The 23,318-nt window shown below is 42.7% G+C and overlaps 1 long non-coding RNA gene and 1 pseudogene across 1 annotated transcript; both read left to right on the top strand.

The window, feature by feature from the left end:
* The first annotated feature begins 5,940 nt into the window (after positions 1 to 5,940).
* On the top strand, positions 5,941 to 8,034 carry LOC123609571. The gene is made up of 3 exons (XR_006717827.1): positions 5,941 to 6,191; positions 7,816 to 7,851; positions 7,984 to 8,034. It is a non-coding gene; the product is annotated as an uncharacterized LOC123609571 (long non-coding RNA).
* Positions 8,035 to 13,196: 5,162 nt separating this feature from the next.
* LOC123609880 lies at positions 13,197 to 14,053 on the top strand (annotated as a pseudogene).
* Positions 14,054 to 23,318: the final 9,265 nt, after the last annotated feature.

Below are 23,318 nucleotides of genomic sequence, written 5' to 3' on the forward strand. Positions count from 1 at the left end.
CTTAAGTAATCCCATAGGTAGGTTTTTATCAATCGTCTTTTGTAGAGTTGGAAACCGAAACTTGCCCAAAGTCATACAAGGATTTGAACCCAGAGCTTTGACTCCCTAAAGTCCATACATTTTCTGGTACTCTGAGCCAAGAAAGCCAGCAGTCAAAAATGGCACATAAGGGCCCCTCCCTCCCTTCACTTCCACTGAATCTATTGCTTATTTTGTTGAGACAGTTCGGGGACCTAAGAATGCTCTGGGGAATCCCCTTGAACCATTGGTGTACCTCAGCCAGCTCAGTCCAAATGGTGAGAACAATCTGTTAACAAGCTGGTTGTTAAATGGGTTTTTAGTTGGAAAGAGGTCATGATGAGAGGGAGCTTTTACATCATGGAAATTGGTAATCAGGGTCCTACTCCTCTAACCCCACATGCTGGTTTATCAGCACACCACTGTAACTGAACTCTCCTCTGAGGTCACAGATGCCCTAACAGAGCCTTAACTTTGAGGCCTTGAGTGAGAGCTGAGAATGCCCCCAGTGGTCACAAACCTTCAGGTGCAGGCTGAGGAAGGATAGACATAACCGTTGGAAAATGAGGAAGTGTGTGCACATGGGAGAGAGAAAAGAGACTGTAAAATATTGGTTATTCACACGTAAATAAAATGCCAGCGTTTTTAATCATGGGAATTTTGGGGGGAGGGGTTGTTATCTGTCATTAAGTTCTTTTTTTTCAGAGCAATGAAAGAGATCCGATTCTTGTGGGAACTAGAAAAGTGCCCTGGGTCGATGGGGGGGTTGGGGGGTGAGTGGGGGCTCTGCACAGCACAGAAGAGGGGAAATCTCATTTGTGGAAGGAAAGATGACTCTGAGCCTTGAGGTCTTGGGGTAGGAGGCAGTTTGCTTTTTATTATTTTGCTTTATTTTTTAAGTTTATTTATTTATTTTGAGAGAGAAAGACACACAAGCATGAGTGGGGGAGGGGCAGAGAGCAAGGGAGACAGAGAATCCTAAGCAGGCCCCGCACTCCCAGCGTGCAACTCGAATTTACGAAACCAAGAATCAGATGCTTAACTAACTGAGCCACCCAGTCTCCCTTATTTTATTTTATTTTATTTTATTTTATTTTATTTTATTTTATTTTATTTAAGTTTACTATTTTGAGAGAGAGTGTGTGTGTGCACAAGCAGGAGAGGGGCAGAAAGAGAGGGAGAGAGAGAGAATTCCAAGCAGGCTCTATAGTCTCAGCGTGGAGTCCTATGTGGGGCTTGAACTCATGAACTGTGAGGTCATGACCTGAGCCGAAATCAAAATCAAGAATGGACACTTAATCGACCCAGACATCCAGGTGCCCCTGAGAGGCAGTTTATAGACCACATTCCTGAGACTGCAGCTGGGATCCTTTTACCTGCCAGGTGGTGACAAGCCTCCCAGATTACCCAGGGCTACAGGAGTCTGTGAAGAGCAAAATAACTCTAAGCACCAGGAGAACAATCTCCAGAGCCAACTCTGGGTGCTTTGGAGTCACCTCCATTTGAGGACTGGAGTCAGGGACTTTCCTCAACTGGTCTACGTGCTGCAAAGAAACAGCCGCCTTTTGTAATAAAAGAGGAACATCTGGGGGATGCAGTTGGAGGGAGCATCTCCTTGGGGAGGGGAAGGGACTTCCCAGCCCTGCCTTGTCCCCAGAAGTTTCCCTGTCCCTTTATGCTTGCAAGCAACCACTGTTGAAGCCATTGGCCCCGCAGGGACTCAGAACAATTAAATAATACTTCCCTAAAGGTCTAGAGTTAAGAAGAGGATAGTAAAGAACTGAGTAGCAGGTAACTAGATAATCTGATTCACAAGACAGCTGATTTATCTTCAGCCCACAGGCAATTATAGGGATTGCTCCTCCTTTGCTCCTGGCTTGCTGCCTCCATCTCAGAAAGACTCCCTGAGTCTGAGGGAGAAGGATAGACAGCTGCAAGTTCATATCCATGTCTGCCCAAGGCTCTCATTCTGAGTTCCAGGTCCTTGCCTGAGGACCGACCTCACCTATGCCTGCCTGATGCCAGAAATGCACACCTCTAAGAGACCATGCTTACTGACAGGCATGTGACTTTGGCCTACAGGGCACACCAGGAAAGTCACAGTCCCCAGGTAACCTCATACAGTGAGGGGTGGAATGGGGCATTGTCCTTTGTTCCAGGTGTTGTGACTCTCAACCCTAGGGCTAGAGACTATGATCAAAGGGACACCTGATTGGATGGGCCAAAGTTATGACACTGATGTGATTTTTAGGGTTAATTAGCCCTTTGGGCAGGGCAGGCTTCCACCCACTGGTATAGCTCCCAGGATAGGCAGGCCTGGGTAGACTTCAGGGGCAAGACAGACAGCAGAAGGTGTGTGCAATGGGAAGGAGACTTGAACTCAGAGGCTGCTGGTTTCTGTTAGAGGTTAACAGAAGACCATGACACAGAGACAGATAATATATCACCTAACTACTGACTGGTACAACACCTTCTCTAACCTTTGAGAGAGTCTGCTCCCACTGCTTGTTCACATCCATTCATTCAACAAATACTTATTAAGTTTCTCTTAGATGCCAGGTGCTACACAAGACACTAGATATAGTAGTGAATAGGACAGCCATCTTGCCCCCTTGGAGGTCACAGGACATTGTGATGAAAGACATTGAACAAATAATTAAAGGGTGATGAGTGCTATGAAGGAAAAGTATAGGGTGTATTATGAGGTACCTAATTATCAGGAGGCTCCAAGAGGACAGGGACCATGCTTAGCTTGTATACTAGTGCCAGTGTCTGGCATGGAGTAACCATGGACATGTTTGGTTGAGAGAACCAAGGAGTCTAGCTGAATAAAGGGTGTGTGTGTGTGTGCGTGTGTGTGTTGTGTAATTAACCCTCCTTTAGCTCAGCTTGGTAAGCAGCTTTTATAAAACTGCTGATCCTCTTGAATTAATGATAGGTAAGAGCATGATATTAATGAAATATTCACCATTAGAGGCAGCTTACTAATAGAACAAGCCCTGACATAGATTCCTTGCCACCTGAGTTTGAACCCTGAATCTACCACTTACTAGCTATGAGAATTTGAGCAAGTTGCCCACATTTGCTGTGCCTTGTTTTTGTAAATTCTATCTCCTAGCATTGTAAAGATATAAGGCAATGTATACTGTGACATTAATACTATAACTATTACTATAGTATAACTATTATATCTATCATAAATAGTATAGTATTATATATAACGTAGTATTATATACAGTATAATAACTATAACGTACCTTAACTGTTAATATAATTAATAGCTATAATACTTGGTAGGTACTGTTATTTTTTGTGTACACCAAACTTATATCCAAAAGGACTTTGGTAGTTAAAAGAAAAGACATAAACACGATAAACCTGGATATGACAGACAAGAGTAGAATAATAAATCACGTAGAAAGGGAGGAGAAGGTGTGTTTACAGTGCTAGATAATATCTATGTAGAGAGAGGATGAACCCTTGGAAGGTGAATCAGAAGCCTTTCCTGTTGGAAAGGGGCCTCTGTGCTTGGCATGCTGGTAGCTTTTACCAACCTTCCTACCCCCCGAAAACAATCTCATTCCAACGAGTTCAGAATTTTTTAACCTCCAAAATCTGTAGCAAGTTTGGGATGAGGGATGGAGAAATGAAGGGGAGATTGATGTGTGTGCACCCATTGGCCACATTTGCAGAAAGGATAGCAGACCCTTTTGACCTTTACAAGAAGCACCAGATCTTGCATATCTCCAAATTAGATGATACATACTTATCCAGATTTTCCAGGCCTTTCTCAATTACATTTATGTTAAGAGGCTGCTGTTTCCTGTTTATATTCTCTTACCACGAGTTAACCGCTCTCCCTACTTTCACTTAAGTTTTGTATCTTGCTCTGTGAAAAACTTTTAAGCTGCCTGAAAACATTTCCTGAAATTGTTTCTCAAGTCTCTTTTCAAATATCTGCATTTATTGAGGATTAATAAAGCTAAGCTGCCATCAAGATCAAAATGCCTCTCTTTACCCCAGTTTGCAATTCCTAAAAACCATTATTTTTTCAGAATGCTTCACATTTTCCTTCTATTAGTGTTAATGACTGACTTTCTTTCTGGGAAATTTTCACAAAGAAATAAAGTTTTTTAAAAAGTTTTTCCAGGGGTGCCTGGGTGGCTCAGTCGGTCAAGTGTCCGACTTCAGCTCAGGTCATAATCTCATGGTATGTGAGTTCGAGCCCCATGTTGGGCTCTCTGCTGTCAGTGCGGACCTGGCTTCAGATCCTCTGTCTCCCTCTCTCTGCCCCTCCCCCCCCTCAAAAATGAAAATAAACAACAAAAAAGTTTTTTCCAGTAGGTCTTTGCCTACTGGACTACCCACTGAGAAACACGGAGCTGCTTCCTGAAGCTGGGTGGTCGGCTCTCCCCGCCCAACCAGACCCAGCTGGGCAGTGCCATTCTTGCTGTGCCTCAGCAGGGTCTTTACAGACAATTGAAACAGCCTGAATAGGGGCGCCTGGGTGGCTCAGTCGGTTGAGCTTCCGACTTCGGCTCAGGTCATGATCTCACGGTCTGTGAGTTCGAGCCCCGCGTCGGGCTCTGTGCTGACAGCTCAGAGCCTGGAGCCTGCTTCAGATTCTGTGTCCCCTCTGTCTCTGACCCTCCCCCATTCATGCTCTGTCTCTGTCTCAAAAATAAATAAGCATTAAAAAAAAAAAAAAAAGAAACAGCCTGAATATAAAATTTGCAGATGTCATGTGTACTGATTATCCATATCAAGAAGACACAAACAAGTAATAAAGACATGCACCCCATTATTGCTTCACTGCAATAATTCTAGATATGATTAGTTACAGCTAAAGAGTTAAGTCCCATTGTTAATTATGTTTTGGTGTTTTTGGGGGGCCAAAGTAATGGGTATATAATCCAAATGTTGCTCCTTTACAGGGGTCAGATGGATCTCACATGAGATCTAGTTTGCTTCTTTGCCTTGTGTGTCAATTCCTTGCCCATCCTGTCATTATCATTTCGCCATTAGTGAATCTTCAAGGCCTGACCCTTGTTAGGAAATGATGGAAAAAAGTCAGTTGCTCTATAATTACCAATTACAGTGTGACTTCTTACAAATAAATGCACTCAACTTTCAGCATTACTCATTTGCTGTAAAATTGTAAAAGTCCATCTCTGTTTAGAGATGTGGTTCATGCTTTGCTTGCTCTACTTCCTGGAAAATAATCCAAAATGGTGATGGCCAAGTGAAACACTGTGAGGGGAGCAATGGCTGGTCATGGGTCACATCACATGCAAAGCCCTGACTAGAGAAGCGTAGTATCTTCTGGACATCTTTTGCAAAGATGACAGACTTCTTTAGGTAGGCCTTGCTTAGATATTAAGTGGAAGAAGTTTTGTTGACTGTGTTATAGAGGTCTTTGGCCCATATATTGTATATATGTTGGCCTATATATTGTATGAAACTTCAGTTATTATATATAACTGCCAGGTGTTTAAAATAGGAAATAGGTAAGGAATGCATTCCTGAGAAGAGGGAGCGAGGTTGCCTTTAAGAGGAGGTGAGGGCGTTACCTATTAGGTTGTTGAGGGTATTAAATGGGATGATGCATGAAAAGGACAGCCCAGCACCTGGCAGGTAGTAAGAACTCAATAAATGTGAAATTATTATTACTACTATCTGCCTAGCAGCTTCAGCCCCCTTGGCTTCATGTGCCAGCAACACTTCCCAACTTGTTCACTTCTTATCCTTCCTCGGGTTCTTTTGTTTATCTTAAGTTCTTCTTCTATCTTCTGAAATAATCGTATCTCATATCTACAGTTGAAGAGCTAAGAGCAGCGAGGGACCTCAGGTGCAGATGTAGTCATAGATAGGGATAATGGCGAATTCTCAGGTCTTTTAACTTAAAAAAGTTCAGGTCCTAGGGACTTTTTACCTTTTTCATGATGGAGTCCTGTACTGTGTAGGTTACAGTTATTCTAGTCCATGGAGTGCTGGTAGTGGTATTTGTATCCCATCTGTCTTCCATTCCATATCACAGGCCCAGTTGTGATCAGGGATGTCAGCTCACTTCACACAATCAGAACTTGTTCATTTGGGGCACCCTGAATGATGCCAGATGGGCAAGAACCTGAATGAGAACCACCTCAAGAGAACCTCTTGCCTGGAACCTCATGGTGAATTGTTGAATATTTCATACTCCTTGTTCTCTCCGTTGCAGTCAGTTGGCCTGGGAGGAAGGGAGGGTGGGGAGCTGCGAGGGCCTTGTTATTTAGGATCTTCCTCTGATAGTAAAGAGCCAATTGGAGGGAGCTGTTCCAACTCTGTGGTTCTGGGCTCTGAAGTGGTCTTTACCTACAATAGCAGTGATGCCTAGGCTCAGATCAGTGGGAAAACAGCCTGGAGTTTAGGAGCCTCAGATTTTTTTTTTTTTTCAGATTCCCCTAAATGTCTCATATTTTTTTATGAGTTTATCTTTTTTTTTTTAATTTTTTTAACGTTTATTTATTTTTGAGACAGAGAGAGACAGAGCATGAACAGGGGAGGGGCAGAGAGAGAGGGAGACACAGAATCTGACATGGGCACCAGGCTCTGAGCTGTCAGCACAGAGCCCGATGCGGGGCTCAAACTCACAGACTGTGAGATCATGACCTGAGCCGAAGTCGGACGCTTGACCGACTGAGCCACCTGAGCGCCCCAAGTTTATCTTTTTTGAATCAGAATTGAAATAAATTCCAAATAGGCTGATATTTTTATCTTTATTTTTTAAATATTTATTTTTAATGTTTATTTATTTTAATTTTTTAATGTTTATTTATTTTTGAGAGAGTGAGAGAGAGACAGAGTGGGATTGGGGATGGGTCAGAGAGAGGGAGACACAGAATCTGAAGCAGGCTGAGCTGTCAGCACAGAGCCCGATGTGGGGCTTGAACTCACGAACTGTGAGATCATGACCTGAGCTGAAGTCAGATGCTTAACCATCTGAGCCACTCAGGCGCCCTAATGTTTGTTTGTTGTTTGTTTGTTTATTAATGTTTATTTATTTTTGAGAGACAGAGACAGAGAGAGTGTAAGTTGGGGAGGGGCAGAGTGGGAGGGGGACAGAGGATCTGATGCAGGCTCTATGATGAGAGCAGAGAGCCTGATGCAGGCTCAAACTCAGGAACCATGAGATCATGACCTGAGCTGAAGTCGGATGCTTAACTTACTGAGCTACCCAGGCATGCTTATTTATTTATTTTTGAAAGAGAGAGAGAAATCACGATAGGGAGAGGGGCAGAGACAGAGGGAGACAGAGAATCTGAAGCAGTCTCTGCACTGACAGAGTTTGATGCAGGGCTCAAACTAATGAACCATGAGATCATGACCTGAGCCAAAATTAAGAGTTAGATGCTTGGGACGCCTGGGTTTCTCAGTTGGTTAAGTGTGAGACTTTGGCTCAGGTCATGATCCCCCAGTTTGTTGGTTCGAGCCCCATGTAGGGCTCTGTGCTGACAGCTCAGAGCCTGGATCCTGCTTCAGATTCTGTGTCTCCCTTTTTCTCTGACCCTCCCCTGCTCACACTCTGTCTCTGTCTCTGTCTCTCTCTCTCAAAAATAAATAAGCATAAGAAAAAAAAGAGATGCTCAACCGACCGAACTACCTAGGTTCCCCTTATGTTTCTTTTAATGTGTAAGTTCTTTCATCCATTCTATTTTTCTCCTTGAAATGTATTTGTTGAAGACACTGTGTTGTTGTTATTGTTTGTTTTGTTTTTGTCCTGTAGAGTTTACGTCAGTCTGGGTTTGGCTTATTTTGCAGGATTCCTCAGAGAATGTTGTGAACTGCCAACAGAAGGTAAATAATGTCTGTTTACCTCTCTCTTGGTTATGTTATCAGGCATTAGTCATCATTGACTAATCTGTGATTTTCTAAGAGGTTGCAAAATGGTGATATTGGAATTCTATCATTCTGTTCTTCATTTACTAGCTGGACTACTTCTGTAAGAGAAATTCCTCATCAACCACGTGGTCAGGTATGGTTCCTATAGGAAAGGCAAGATAAATGTTGGTTTCTCTTTATGACCAGTTTTCAAATTATTGAGTTGTTTACCTACAACTCTCCAATTAAAAGTGACCAATTAAAAGTGGCCAATTAAAAAAAATCATTATAAAGTCATGGGTTTAAATATATTTGATGTATTTTAGTTTATTGCAGTCTGTTGCGATTATTATTCTTATGAGTGCTTGAATTGTCCCATCTTTGGCAAGAGTCTCCTCACCTCCTTTTGATGTAGTCCTAAGATACTTTGATAGCTTCTTGAGTTTTTGTTATAATGAAACATCCAAGCACATCTTATACATTTCCTTCTCCAGCTTGAGAACAAAGCATTTCTTTAAGGTTTCCATTGATAGGAAATGGCAATTAGAGACCACAGTCTGAATCCCAAGGACACTCATTGCTATTGGGTTGATCCTTGTTTTCTAGGGCCTTCTGGTGGACAGGAAGTACAAACATATATATTCTAACATAAAGTCATTCTTTGTTTATACTAATACTTTTGATTTAAATAAGACTTCCATTATTTTACATGACTTCATCTAATATCTACTCTTTCTCCCAACCAAATATTTCAGTTCCCAAACATATCAACATTTGCTTTATCTCTCCATATTATCACCTTAATTGATTAGTCATTAATCAATTAATATAGAAATGAAAACCATTTTTCAATTTTGTTTGTCCTTAGGATATATCTCACAAGGCATATACAGTCAAGTTAGTATGGTTTAAAGTTGTTTGAAATAGTTCTTCTCTTTGTGATTATACCACTAACTGTGCAGATAGGTTTTGTTTTATTTTTCTTTTGCTTTTTAAGGAAAGCTTTTTGTTTGTTTTGAGAGAGAGAGAGAGAGAGAGAGAGAGACCGCGTGTGCGAGCAAGGAAGTCAGAGGGAGAGGGAGAGAGAGAATCTTCAGCAAGCTCCATGCCTAGCATGAAGCCCAACTAGGGGCTGGGTCTCATGACCGTTAGATCATGACTTGAGCCAAAATCAAGAGTCTGATGCTTAACCGACTAAGCCACCCAGGCACCCCTGGGGAAAGCTTTTTAAAGTTAATTTTTTTGGTAATTATTTAAAATATTTATACAGTTTCAGAGTCAGATCTACAAAACAAAGTATATCAGAAAAACCTAATTTCTATCCCTATCTCCTCTACTTGATTTCCTCCTTCTCCCATACATAGACATTTAAAAAAGTTTTTAGCTTATTCTTCCATTGTTTATATATATATATATGTATATATACATATATATATATTCACTTATTCTTAGATATATAGTAACATTTTATGTAGTTGTCCTCACTTTTTATTTAAAAAGTTATTTTATTGAGATATTTATATATAGTTCTACCTTGCTTTTTCTAGACAGTGTATGCTGGTGATCATTCCATGACAGTATATAGAGACATTTTTTAACCCCCCCCCCTTTTGTTAATGCTGCACAGTACTTCATATTTAGTTCAACCAGTTTCTTATAGTTGTACATTTGGACTGTTTCTATATTACAAACAGGGCTGCAACAAATAACCTATGTAAACACTTTTCCATATTTTTGCCAGTGATTTTTTTAGATAGATTCTGAGAAATGGTATTGCTGGATCAAAGAGGAAATGCATATGTAATTTTACTAGATATGGCCAACCGAATTACCCTTCATAGGGGTTGCCTCTTTCTGCATTCCCATCAACAGTATACTAGAATGACTGTTTCCCCACAGCTTTGCCAACAAATTGGTTGGATTTTTGCCAATTTGATAAGTAAAAAACACTACTTTAGTACAGTTTTGATTTGTATTTTTCTTGTTAGAAGAAAAGTTGAACATTTTTTAAATATGTTATGGAGCCCTTTTCATTTATTTCTGTGAACTGTTTGTTCATGTCTCTTCCAATTTAAAAAATTTTTTTAAAAACTGATTTAAGTAATGTGTATACCAACATGGGGCTCAAACTCACGACCCAGAGATCAAGAACTGCATGCTTTAGGCACCTGGGTGACTCAGTCGTTTAAACATCTGACTTTGGCTCAGAATATGATCTGACAGGCCATGAGTTCAAGCCCCGTGTTCGGTTTTGTGCTGACAGCTTAGAGCCTGGAGCCTGCTTCAGATTCTGTCTCCCTCTCTGCTTCTCCCCAACTCGTGCTCTCTCTTTCTCTTTCTCAAAAATAAATAAGCATTAAAAAAAAAAAGCAAAGAAAAAAAGAGTTGCATGTTCTTTCAACTGAGCCAGCTAGGTGCCCTGTTCTTGCAATTTTTAAGTTGAGTTTGTAGGGGCAGAAAAAATTTCCCTTCTTCCTTTCTAGGTTCTTTGGCTGGTCTAATAGTTAAATTGACAAAGATTAACAGAAGAAAAACACAATTTATACTTACAAGAGCCTCATAAAAAATATGACATTCCAAGACAGTCAGGCAACTGAGGTTTATCTGCTAGCCTGAGCTAAGGAATGGGATAGAGGCCTAGGGCTTCAAAGGGGATGGGCGCAATTCACAGGAAGATGAAAAGAGGCATTATTTTGTAGTCATGTGTTTGCCCTGTCAAGCAGGTAAGTCAGATAAAAAGTTATCAGTGCACCTGGCTGGCTCAGTCAGTAGAGCATGTGACTCTTGATCTTGGGGTTGTGAGTTTGAACCCCATGTTGGGTGTAGACATTACTTGAAAAAAAAAGTTATCTCTGGTAATAGCTCTCTTTATGGTTCAGGTCCCTATATAAGTTCTTTTAGGCATTGAGGGAAGATAAAAAGCTTTTCCTGAGTCTGCTGGGTGTTGATTTCCTTCAGGTCAAAATAATTCACATGCCAAAGTGGCACATTTTAGAGTGGCTTATTCTGCTCCCCTTAAAGTTGTTGGTTCTTGGGGCGCCTGGGTGGCTCAGTCGGTTAAGCGCCCGACTTCAGCTCAGGTCACGATCTCGCGGTCCGTGAGTTCGAGCCCCGCGTCGGGCTCTGGGCTGATGGCTCAGAGCCTGGAGCCTGCTTCCGATTCTGTGTCTCCCTCTCTCTCTGCCCCTCCCCCATTCATGCTCTGTCTCTCTCTGTCTCAAAAATAAATAAAACGTTAAAAAAAATAAAAAAAAAAGTTGTTGGTTCTTTTCCCTCTAATTTTAGAAGTTCTTTATATATTAAGGATGTTAGCCATTTGTGACATGTTTATCATTTTACCATGCTTATGGTAATGTTTTCCTTATGAAAGTGTTTACTTTTAAATTGTTTTAAAGTTTATTTATTTATTTATTTGAGAGAGAGAGAGAGAGAGAGGCAGAGAGAGAGGGAGAGAGAGAATCCCAAGCAGGCTCTGCACTGTCTGTGCAGAGCCCAATGTGGGGCTCTAACTCACGAAATGTGAGATCATGGCCTGAATCAAAACCAAGAGTCTAACCCTTAACTAACAGCTACCCAGGTGCCCCTTCTACAGTTTCAATTTTTAAAAAATATCCTATGTAGAAGTTATCCTTTTGTATGCTATGATAAATGGATCAAATTTTATTCTTTTTGTATAGAGTCTCAAATTTATTTATTACTAGTTCCCCTCCCTCCCTTCCTTCAGCCTGCCTTTTCCTGGACATTGTATTCTTTCCTAGGTTTGCCAAAACTGGACATGGATCAAAATAAACATCTGTTCGACTCCCTGCACTTGATCCATTTTGTTGCCTGTTTTTCTTTCCTGTACTCTTTGTGATTTCTGCACAGTGTTTTTCCAGCAGCTCAAGGGAGTTATGACCTTTTGGGTTTCAGGAAGAGTGGGCTAAAGATCTGTCCAGAGAGTGATTCAAGCTGGAGCAGGTTCTGCCGAGGCTGAGGAGGGCCAGCTCTGCTTGGGGGTGAGTTTAGGATTGGGTAGAAAGTGGTTTCCTGGGGGCAAAGTGGGGGTACTCATTCAGGAGCATTCAGGAGCTCAGTTGTTTCCTGTTCCCATATACCTCCTGCTCTTGTTTTCTATGTTTGAAAGTACCAATTTTCTAAATGAGGAAGACTGGTGACAGAAGGAAGAGAAGTGGGCAGTAAAAGGGAAGAATGGAATACAGAGATTGGAACCTCTCTTCCTCTATACTCACGTGATAGTCAGGGCAGCTCCATATCATCAATGCCAGCTCCCACTTGCCATTTTCTACAACCAAGTGCCAGGTACTCTGCTAAATGCTTTATGGGGAGTAAGTCATCTAATCTTGACCTGTTAGTTGGCTAAGGTTGTTACTACCAGAAGGGAAAAGAGGCTCAGAATTAAGATCACACTTGTAAGTAGTAGGATGATGTCAGTCTGCATGACATTAAATTCCAGGCTCAGTATGCCTAAGTCTGCAGCCTCCATAATAAAAGGTTCATAATACCCTATAGTTATATTTCCTCTTCCATCTGAGGACTAACCTCATCCCATTTCACTCCCCAGATCCACTGAGCTCAGATGTGGGCAGTGTGGTTGACTCTAGACTTTGCAGTCCTCATGCTGGGTTGTAAGTCTCTGTGGCCTGGGAGGGCCCCATGCTGACCATCTTTTATTCCATTGCCAGCACAGTGCCTGGCACATTGTAGATACTCATTACATATCTGTTGGATAATTGAATAGATGAAAAAGAACGGGAAAAAGAAATGTGTGTTGGCGATGAAGGGGCAGGAGTAGAGGAGGCACAGGGGGAGAGAGAGGCAGATTTAGGGGTAAGACAGAGGGGCTGGAAGGTGCTGGACTGGTGACTGGAAGGGGTCCATGTTGATGTTTGTTCAGAAGCACAGAAAAGTTGTCACTTGCAGGTCAAGAAATATTTCAATTTTTTAACAACTTGATCATGAGGAAATGACCTAGACTGTAGTAATTTTCTGTCACTTATCCCTTATCAGAGGCATTTTATTTTCTGAATACATCATCTAATGGGTCCAGGACTGAACAGAGCTCCCCTCTGTGCAGCAGATATGCACTTCTGCTTCCATCCTTCAGATTTTGAATATTTCTGTTCCATATTCAAACGTCCTCAACTGTCCTTTCAATTGGAAAACAAAACACAAACACAAACCCTGACTGTCTTCTACAAACAAGCTAAGGTGAAGAAGGTATTGAGCTTTTTCAGGTTGCAAAGAACAGAGAAACACTCAAGTTACCTTCAGGGAGGAACTTTTTCTAAGGCTATACAGGTAAGTAAGAAAAATAGGAAATGGCTTTTTCCCATCTTGCAAGATGGTGGGTGAAAAAAGCTGAGAAGTGAGATACTAAGGAGAAGAAACCTAAAACCTAGAAGGCTGATGCTGGTGTCAGGGTTCAGAAGGGTAACCTCAAGGCTAAAACGGCAAAGAAGGGGAAGTGGGAAGTCCCATCATAGCTGAAATCCTGTCCTAGTCAGAGGAATTGGCAGATATTCCCCCATTGACTATGTATTCCAGAAGGGCCATGTATAAGAGGAAGTATTCAGCAGCTAAATCCAGGGTTGAAAAGAAAAAGAAGTTTCTTGCTATTGTCACAAAACCAGTTGGTGGTGACAATGGTGGTACCCTAGTGATTAAACTTTGAAAAATACCTAGATATTATCCTACTGAAGATGTGCCTTGAAAGCTGTTGAGCCATGGCAAAAAACTTTTAAGTCAGCATGTGAGAAAACTGCGAACTGGTGCCACTCCTGGGACCATTTTGATCATCCTCACTGGGGGCAACAGAGGCAAAAGGGTTGTTTTCCTGAAGCAGCTGAGCAGTGGCTTGCTACTTGTGACTGGACCTCTGGCTCTCAATCGAGTTCCTCTGTGTAGAACACACCAGAAATTTGTCATTGCACCTCCACCAAAACATCTCACTGATGCTTGCTTCAAGAAGAAGCTGTGTAAACCCAGACACCAGGAAGGTGAGATCTCTGACATGGTGAAGGAGAAATATGAGATTACAGAGCAGTGCGAAGTTGATCAGAAAGCTGTGGACTTGCAACTTCTGCCACAAATCAAAGCTCTTCCTCAGCTTCAAGGCTACCTCTGCTCTGTGTTTTATGTCACAAATGGAGTGTATCCTCACAAATTGGTGTTCTAAATTTCTTACAAAGAATCTAATTTAATAACTGATCCATTAGAAAGAAAGAAGAAAGAAAGAAAGAAAGGAAGAAAGGGGTACCTGGGTGGCTCAGTTGGTTAAGCATCTGACCCTTGATCTCAGCTCAGGTCTTGATCTCAGGGTTGTGAGTTAGGGCCTCGCATTGGGCTCCATTCTGGGTGTGAAGCCTACTTGAAAGGAAGAAAGGAAGAGAGAAAGAAGGAGAGAAAGAGAGAGGAAGGAAGGAAAGGAAGATGAAAGAAAAATAAGAAATGGTCTGTGTAGGCCTTGAGGAGAGCTGGAGTGCCATTCAGGATATAAAATGGGATGGGGTGGCCTGGCAGAGAAGAGGAAACTGCTCTCTGTCCTTGAGCATAATGACAGTAACTCCTTCATTTCACAGCTCTTCCGGGGTCTGAACAGATTACCTCCACATCAGCTCCAAACTTCTTCTACCTTTGCTGCTTCTCTCTCACCTGTCTCTTCTTTCCTCTCTAGTACCACAACTTCTACAAGTTGGCTACTCTTCTTTCCTTTTCTTTTCTTTTCCTTCTTTCCTTCTTTCCTTCCTTCCTTCCTACCTTCTGTCCTTTGTTTTTGCCTTAGGGTATGATGGTATCGTCAATTTGTGGGCGTATTGCTCTTTCTTAAAAAATTTTTTTAAGTTTTATTTATTTATTTTGAGGGGGGGAGGGGCAGAAAGAGGGTCAGCTCTGAGCTGTCAGCTCCAAGTTTGACATAGGGCTCAAACTCATGAAACTGTGAGATCATGACCTGAACCAAAATCAAGAGTCAGATGCTTGGGGCACCTGGGTGGCATGGTTGGTTAAGTGTCCAATTTTTGGTTTCAGCTCAGGTCATGATCTCACAGTTCATGGGTTCGAGCCCTGCATTGGGCTCTGTGCTGTCAGCTCAGAGCCTGCTTGGGATTTTCTCTCTCCCTCTGTATCTGCTCCTCCCCTGTTCATGCTCTCTCTCTCTCTCAAAAAAAAAAAAAATAAAAAATAAATAAATAAATAAATAAACTTTAACAAGAAGAAAAGATCTGCAAAATAAATGAAAAAAGATTATTTAAAAAAAAAAAGAGTTGGACACTCAACTGACTGAGCCACCCAGGTGCCCCATTAATTCTGGGGAGTTATTGCTCTTTGTAAGAGAAAATCTAGAATGTACTCTTTGATTACATGAAATTAAGGCAGAGTTTGAACTGAGAGGAAATTAAGGCAGAGTCTGAACTGAGAGGCTGATCCAAGAGGTGTTCCATTGCTGAGCACAATTCCTTGAGCAGAGAGGTGAGAAATGTCTAGAGTGGGTCCCCTGAGACAGAAATCATTTTAGGAACAGTCACCTTTGGTATGGAATTCTAATGTGTCCCTGTTCTGGGTTGTAATTCCCCTACTCATTGGCCTATCCATGGTTCAAGCCTCTACTAAGCTGAGTTGACCCCTAGCCCGTTGTTAGCTTGTAAAGGAAGGGAAGGGCTACAGAGCCTGGATGCTTACAGAGAAGTGGTAAGAGGAAGAAGGAAGAGGTAATATTGACCAGGGAAATGGTGGCACTTCCTGGGTCAGGGTCCTAGACTTCCTGTAGCTGTAGAACAGTAGGGGTTTGAGTTATTTTGTAACTGGGGCACAGGAGTACAAGAGCACCTGCTGCAGGGGTCCCAAACAGACGAGGTTTGATCACTTTCCACTGACAAAATCAAAAGTCAGAGACATGAGTGGTGGTGAAACAAGAAAGGAATTCATTTCAGGGAGGCCTATACTGGGAGGATGGCAGACTGACTAGTGTCACAAAGACTGTCTCCAAAGTGCTGGAAAAGCCTCTAGGTTTATTATTTTATTTATTTATTTAATTTTATATTATATTTTATTTTATTTTGAGACAGAGAGAGCACAAGTGAGCAAGGGGCAGAGAGAGAGAGAGAGAGAGAGAGAAAGAGAAGTGGGGCTCACCCAAAACAGGACTCAAACTCATCTGATGTGGGACCCAAACTGACAAACTGTGAGAACATGACCTGAGCCAAAGTCAGATGCTTAATGACTGAACCACCCAGGCACCTGCCTCTAGGTTTATAAAGGGAAAATGTGGGACAAATGTTGGTGGGTATGTGCAGGTGGGCAGCAAAAATCAGGTTGTTCATGTCTTGGAGTCAGTTATGTGGGGTCTTGCTGGGTCAGAGCACTCCTTATTGCTTGAGGGGGTAGTTTCTGTCCCCAGTGGATGCTTTGCCCAAAGGGTCTTTTATCTGAGTTAAGAGAGAAACTGGAAAGAGGAACTTAATCAGAAAATACTGACTGCGATCAGAATGGAGGTAGTTGCAGTCCTCTTTCAATTTGACTATCAAAAGAAAGTGAGAGGAGACTGGGTGGCTCACTCAGTTGAGCGTCCAACTCTTGATTTCGGCTCAGGTTATGATCTCAGGATCGTGAAATCAAGCCTCACTTTAAGTTCTAGGCTGATCATGGACCTTGCTTAAGATTCTCTCCCTCTCCCTCTGACTCTCCCCACTACTTGGGTGCTCTCTCTCTCTCTCTCAAAAAAAAAAAAAAAAAAAAAAAAAAAACAAAGAAAAGAAAAGATAGAAAGACAGAAAGATGGAAGGAAAAAAAGAAAGTGATGGCCAAAGGCTGAGAACCCGGGCTTCCCTTTCACCATATGGAGCTGGTGTTCTCCCTGTGGTGCCTGCATATTCCTGTGTCTCTGTGGAATGATTCCAAATCCCCACCCTCTGTTTATAGAGGCCCCACTGCTTCCTACCTCTTCAAATATCCTCCCCTTTCACTAGTTCTTCTCCCACTTTTTTTTTTTACCTTCTTCCTCTCTTCTTCACTCCCTCCCAATCTCTTCTCGCTCACATTCTTCAACATCTTTTTCTTTTGACTTATATTTTAATCTTTCCATTCCACCATCTTCAGTCTTTTCTTCCATTTCCTCCTTCTTTCCCATCTCCTTGCCTTACCTAACTTCTTGGCTTTCTCCCACTTTTCACTGCCACAGCTTTTTATCCCATCCATTCAGCATACCCTGAGGGTGCAAACTCATGGCCTTCTGCCTGATAACTGCAGAGACATATAATATGTAACAGAATGCTTACCAAAAATATTGAATTCATTCCCAACATTTAAAAATGGGATATTTCACCTAAAAAAAATCCAGATTTCAATTTCTAAAAAAATTGAAACTATCGCATCATGAGGCCCATAACGGTAACAGTCGAGGAAGCGGGATGGTGGCAGCCCCTCTCAGGTCACCAGAGTCTACTTGGTGTTCCCTGGTTTCCCTCACACTGAGGGAAAATGTCAGTTAGCAATTATCATTTAGTTTGAGCAGCTTTTTTTCCATTAGCAGAAAAATTTCTGTTCCAACCCACATCTTTACTCAAAAGTGGGAGAACAAAGAGACAGCAAAAGCCTTGTTTTTTTCTCACCCCCGAGTGCTTTATCATTTGCATTTCCTGCTTTGCCTCTGCAGGCGGCAAAGTCTGCAACCTCTGCTATAGACAAAGACCCCTATCTCCCTTCCCCATTTCTCTACCCTCACCTCCTCTTTTTCCGTAGTACCCCGCCCACATTTTGTTCGTGAGAAGATTAGTTTTTAATGCAGCACTGTAAGGTTAAGTAACTTCAGGACCACTACTGAAACTTTCAATCTTCAATCTACAGAAAAGTTCTGTGAAAAATCATCATATTTTTGCAGTGGTGCTTTGTATATGTTCATGGATTGGAGTAGTTACTTTACTGAGAATCTATGACTTGTCTTGCTATTTGTGTCATCTGGCTAACAACCTATTCATATGGATAAGAGCTGAGGAAATGTTTACTGTGCATGCCCAAGACAGCCTTCTTTTAGGATCATTATCAGCTTGGGGATGGCATTCAGCTGGTAGTAACAGAAACCTGAAAAACAGTGACATAACAATTTAGGGGCTTAATTTTTCTGCATTTAAAATCGATCTCAAGGTGAGAACACAGCTCCTAATAGTGTAGCAAGAAGCTGGCTCCCTCAGTCCCTGAACCGTCTCTTCTCTAGGGCTGGTTGTGTCTTGCATCATCTCTTCGTTTATTATCCTCCTTAACCCTTACCATATTCTGACATATTATATAGCAATTAGTTGATGATCTGTCTCCTCTCACTAGACTAAGTTCACTGAGGGAAGGGATTTTTGTCTATTTTCTTCATGAGGAGTCCCTAGCGCTGAAAACACCATGTGTTTGTTAAGTAAATGAAGAAATGCTGTCCAGATGACTGCTGGAGGTCCGGCTATCATGTTGATGCTTCAGGCAGGGGTAAATGGGAGGATAAAGGCCAAAGAAGACCCAAGCCTGTAGAGTCAGTTCCAGAAAAGGATTTTCTTGCAAGTCCCATTTAGTAACTTAGGAGTCTCACTGAACTGTGTCACAGAGCCACTCCTACTTGCATGGGAAGCTGAGGGAAAAAATTATTTTTAAAACAGAGGAACATTTCTAACCAAAGTAAAACTGGAGTTTTGTCAGTAGGAGGAATGGAGAATGGATATTGGGTCTCTGCAAGATGGCTCCGATGCACTCTCTGAATGCATGAAGCTCCAGAAATCCTACACAAAGCTCTTGACCATGGCCCTATGCCCTATGCCTCCTACTTAATTTACTCTTGTGAGTAACATCAGTTTCCTTGAATTCACTACACTGTGATTCCTTAATTCCATACTTACCATTTACCTGTTGGGTTTCTAAAATATAATTGCATATAATACTAAGAACCATGAATAGTAAGATAAGCCTCATCTTTAATCTACCAATTATTCTATTTTAGGTATTGCTATTCTTTTTGAAACATTCAGTGGCTTAAGCTCTACCCAACAGGCCTCTGACTTTGTGTGTGCTTGCATGTATGCATGGGCATGCAAGTGTGTATGCATGGGTTCACATGTGCACAGATCTGTGTCCACCTATCACAAAAAAGAGGAAGGGAACAGAAGCTTCTCCCTGTCTCTTCCTCCTCCCTTTCAAGGCAGATGCTGTCTGGAGTTAAAAAATGCTTTGATGTGTAGAATGCAGGACTGTGCATCCCAACAGATAACCTGAGGCACAGGGAGAATTGGGCACCTTGGGCCCTGCCTATGAACTCACAAAGGTGGTAAGTGTGGCTAAATTCCAGCCTCAGCCTCAGCTCCCTTGGCCTCATGCACCAGCAGGGCACAGACTGCCTGCCCAAAGGAAGGTGCCTTTTTTCCTAATTTGCACAAAAGGTGCCACTTGTTGTGAAGCTCACATACCTATGGGCTGCCTGCGCCTATTTAATTCAGCCCAGGAGGAGTCTTTTAAAAATGCACACAAAGTCTCTCTGTAAGCAGGCTGTAGCCAGCTCTCCTGTATGGAGGTCAGTAGATTTCTCCCCTACTAAGTCTGAGAGCCAGAGATCTGCATGTGAGTCCTCACTGAAATCCCCACTCTCTCCCTTCCTTCTTTCCTTCATCTAGTCCGTGTGTGACTATTGAATGAAAATAAGCGGAAGACAGACACAGTCCAACACCTTCTAAGTAAGACTGTCTCTCCCCAGGCATGCTGCCTTGCCAGAGAGATGAAGCCAAGCTTGTGGGGCAACTGGATGGGTTGGAAGCTGGTTGAGTGGGCAGTGAAAGAATTCACCCAAGGCAGGACAAAGGAGATAGAGGCTTATTGAATACACTGTAAGGGAGCAGCAGCCAGGAGATCAAAGAAGAGACTCTGCCTGGAGGCAGTGGGGGATGGGGAGGGGCTGTAGTTAAGGGGGGGGGGTATGAGAAGGTATGGGAACATGTGGAATTTTCCTTTTTTGGTACCTGTGCCCAGTTGCAAGTAGCCCATTGGTCAACTAGGACTTATGGCTATTTTGAGGTGGGTCACCTAAATGGGCCTGTTTGCACTCTGCCTGGTGGTCACTGTGGGCCCTGCTACCTTACTCAGTTTTCCATTGCTCAAGCTTGCTGCCTAAAAGAGGCCTTTACAAAGCTCACAGTGCATGTAGCCCATACTGTACTCCACTGAGGGACTCTTGTCAGGGGCATATCCTGGCTCCCTCCAGATTGCCTCTGGAGGTGTCTAACCCCATCCCCCCCCCTCATTTTAATTCCATTTTAGACAGTGTTGTCTTCTGATGCTGGCACCAAACAGGTATGAGCTATTTCTGGAACCCCTTATGCACTGGTCACACTTTCAAACTCAGAGGACCTATTGAATGTATGAAATAATTAGATCTATCTTAAAATGCTCACCAAATAATGAATGTACACAATAGTTAGTTATACAGCAGAATGGTTTATTTTTTATTTTATTAAAATTTTTTTTCATGTTTATTTCTGAGAGGGAGAGAGGGAGCGAGAGAGAGAGCATGAGCAGGAGAGGGGCAGAGAGAGAGGGAGACACAGAACCTGAAGCAGGCTTCAGGCTCTGAGCTGTCAGCACAGAGTTCCATGCGGGACTTAAACTGTGAGATCATGACCTGAGCCACCCAGGCGCCCCCAGAATGGTTTTTAAAGTAACAGTTTAGGGGCTTCTGGGTGGCTCAACTGGTTGAGTGTCTGACTCTTGATTTTGGCTTGGGTCATGATCTCGTGGTTCATGGGATTGGGCCCGTGTCGGGCTCTGCACTGGTGGTGCAAAGCCTGCTTGGGATTCTCTCACTCTCTCTGACCCTCTCCTGCTCTCTCTCACTTGCTCTCTCTCTCTCTCTCAAAATAAACAAACATTTTTAAAATAAAATAAAATAACATAACAGTTTAGCTCTTTTATCAAATTAAATCTCATAGAGAAAGAAGCTCACTATACGAGAAAAACACAGAGGTGGAACTTCTCTGGATGAAGAGGCCCAGGAGTTAAGGCCTGGCCACTGTGTACCAATCTGCGTACTAGCCAGGGCCCCTGGAGGCAATTCTGTGGATCTCCAAGTGTCCCTTGAGCATGGTTTGCAAATGTATAGGGTGGTGGAAAGAACTCAGACTCAAAGTTGGGGATTGGTGTGCGTTCCCACTTTGCTGTTGAGTAACCTAGGGCAAGTGAAATAAGCCACTCACTCCCTGTTAGCCTCATGCCCACACCCGCAGGAATGGGAGAACAACCCACACAGGCACCTACACCCCAGTGGAGAATTACCCAGATGTCCCCTCCCCGTCATCTACTCAGAAGGTCCTTTCTCAGCAGCCTCCTCCGTCTTATCATTTGACTGTTTATCTTGATGGCTATGTATCTCTGACACTGACAGAGCTGATTGCTGCCTCAAACTCCATCATCCTCTTCTCCCTCAGCAATGGTATCTGAATCTTGTATGAGGGACAGTGTGCTACTTAAGAACACTTACTTCCCCAGACTCCCTTGCATCTAGGGGTGGCCACATGACTATTTGGATAATGAGTCATCAGCAGAAGTCCGTTTGGTGTGGCTTTCAGGAATTCTGTTGCTTTCAGATAGATTCAGTTGCAACATACCTTTTGCTCTTTCCTCTTCCTTTCTGCCTGAAATGTGGGTATGATGCCTGCAGGCAGAACAGCTACCTTACACCCATAAGGCAGAAGGATGGACTGGTATAGATGTGAGGTAACACCTCTGGCAACATTGGGGACATGTTACCAAACCAGAAGAGATGGGTCAACACAGCAGCAGTGTCTTTCTTAGTGAGCACTGTCCTCCTTGCAGAGCTGGAGAGAGGTGGGGTCTTGGAGCCACTAACACCCATCCTGCCTGATGGTAAGAAAGGGAAATCCAAAGAAGTTGGGTCTCAGCTGGGGCCTATGAAGGGCTAATTGGGCAGTGATCTTGCCTCTCCTACCTACCTCCTTGTCCTAATATTATCCTAATAATCTTTCTCCCACTCTGTCTCCCAGGATATTCCTACAGTCTCAGTATTTGGCCTCAGCTATGAGAAAAATTTCTTACTATTATTCTTTGTTTATTTTGTAGTTCTCTGAAGATATTCTTCTGATAGCTTTTTGCCATTTGTCACTCTTTTTTCTCTATTCCTTGTGTGTCAGCATTCTTTCTTGCTTATTTCTGTTACATGCTCACTCCCTGAAATTTGATCTAGCCTTCAAGGTGTGTCCCAGATGCTTTTGGGAAACCAGCCTGGATGGAGACATTTCCCTTCTCTGTAACCCCACAGCACGTAGTTTCTGTGGCTTCTATGATCACCAGCATACTGGCATGTGCTTGATTAGACTTATTCCTTTTATTACCCTCTAAATTCCTTAAGGCAGGGAATGTCTTGTACTCAGCCCTGCCCTTAGCACATTGTATGTGGCCCATGAGTATTCATTGAGTTCAACTGGAAATTCCAATTTGAGAAGAGAAGACACATAGATACACACAAAGCACGATGTATTTAAATAAAGTGGAGATTTCATTTTCCTCGAGAAATGCCTCCTCTACAGGCCTTTGCCACACATATACAGGACAGGGGGAAAGAAGGCATAGCTGTAAACCACCCACTTGGAGAACCCTTTTATTCAGGAGAAACACAAGCTGTAAAAGAAATCACTATCACCTCTTATCACCTGTAATAAGGAAATTCTGAATAACTCTTTCCTGGGGATCCAGTGAGTCAGAGGTTCACACCTGGTTAGGTAAGTAGTGGGTGTGATCAGGGAAGAAGTGATGAATTTTCTTTTGGATTCAGCACCCAGCATCAGCTATTTCTACAGCAGTGATGCAGGTTTCCACGTAGAGTCCTTAATGTTGTTCAGAGTGCTTTCACACACATGTCCAAACAGGATGAAGCAACGGTAGTTGCCTAGAAAAGGAACTTGGAGCAGATTCAAAGGATCCAATTGTTGCACTAGGAGAAGTCTTCTTAAGGATAGGAACATAGCAGGAAAGGAGAAGCAGAACTTCCTTGTCTTGACAGTGTTAGTGTGGACATGTCTAGCAACCAATTAAATGTGAGAATTGGAAGCTGAAGAGGGAGGGAATGGGCTGGAGAGTAGATTTTGGAGTCACTGGCACGTAAATGGAGATTAAACCCTGACTCTGGGCAAGATCACCTTGGGAGGGTATGAAGGAAGGGGAGGATGGAATCTGAACACTTAGGTGGTGAGTAGAGGACAAGACACTGGAGAAGGCCAAGAAGGGCCAGCCATAGAGGTTAAGACTAAGTAGGAGATGGGGAGCCTGGGAGGCTCAGTCAGTTAAACACTGGACTCTCTCTCTCTTTTTTTTTTTTTTGAGAAAGAGGGTGCAAATGAGTGAGAGGTAGAGAGAGACAGAGAGAGAGAGAGAGAAGAGGAGCTCACTTCAAATGGTCTTGTGTTCACCTG

Source organism: Leopardus geoffroyi, chromosome B2 (genome assembly GCF_018350155.1).
Source record: "Leopardus geoffroyi isolate Oge1 chromosome B2, O.geoffroyi_Oge1_pat1.0, whole genome shotgun sequence".
NCBI classification, from domain to species: domain Eukaryota; kingdom Metazoa; phylum Chordata; class Mammalia; order Carnivora; family Felidae; genus Leopardus; species Leopardus geoffroyi.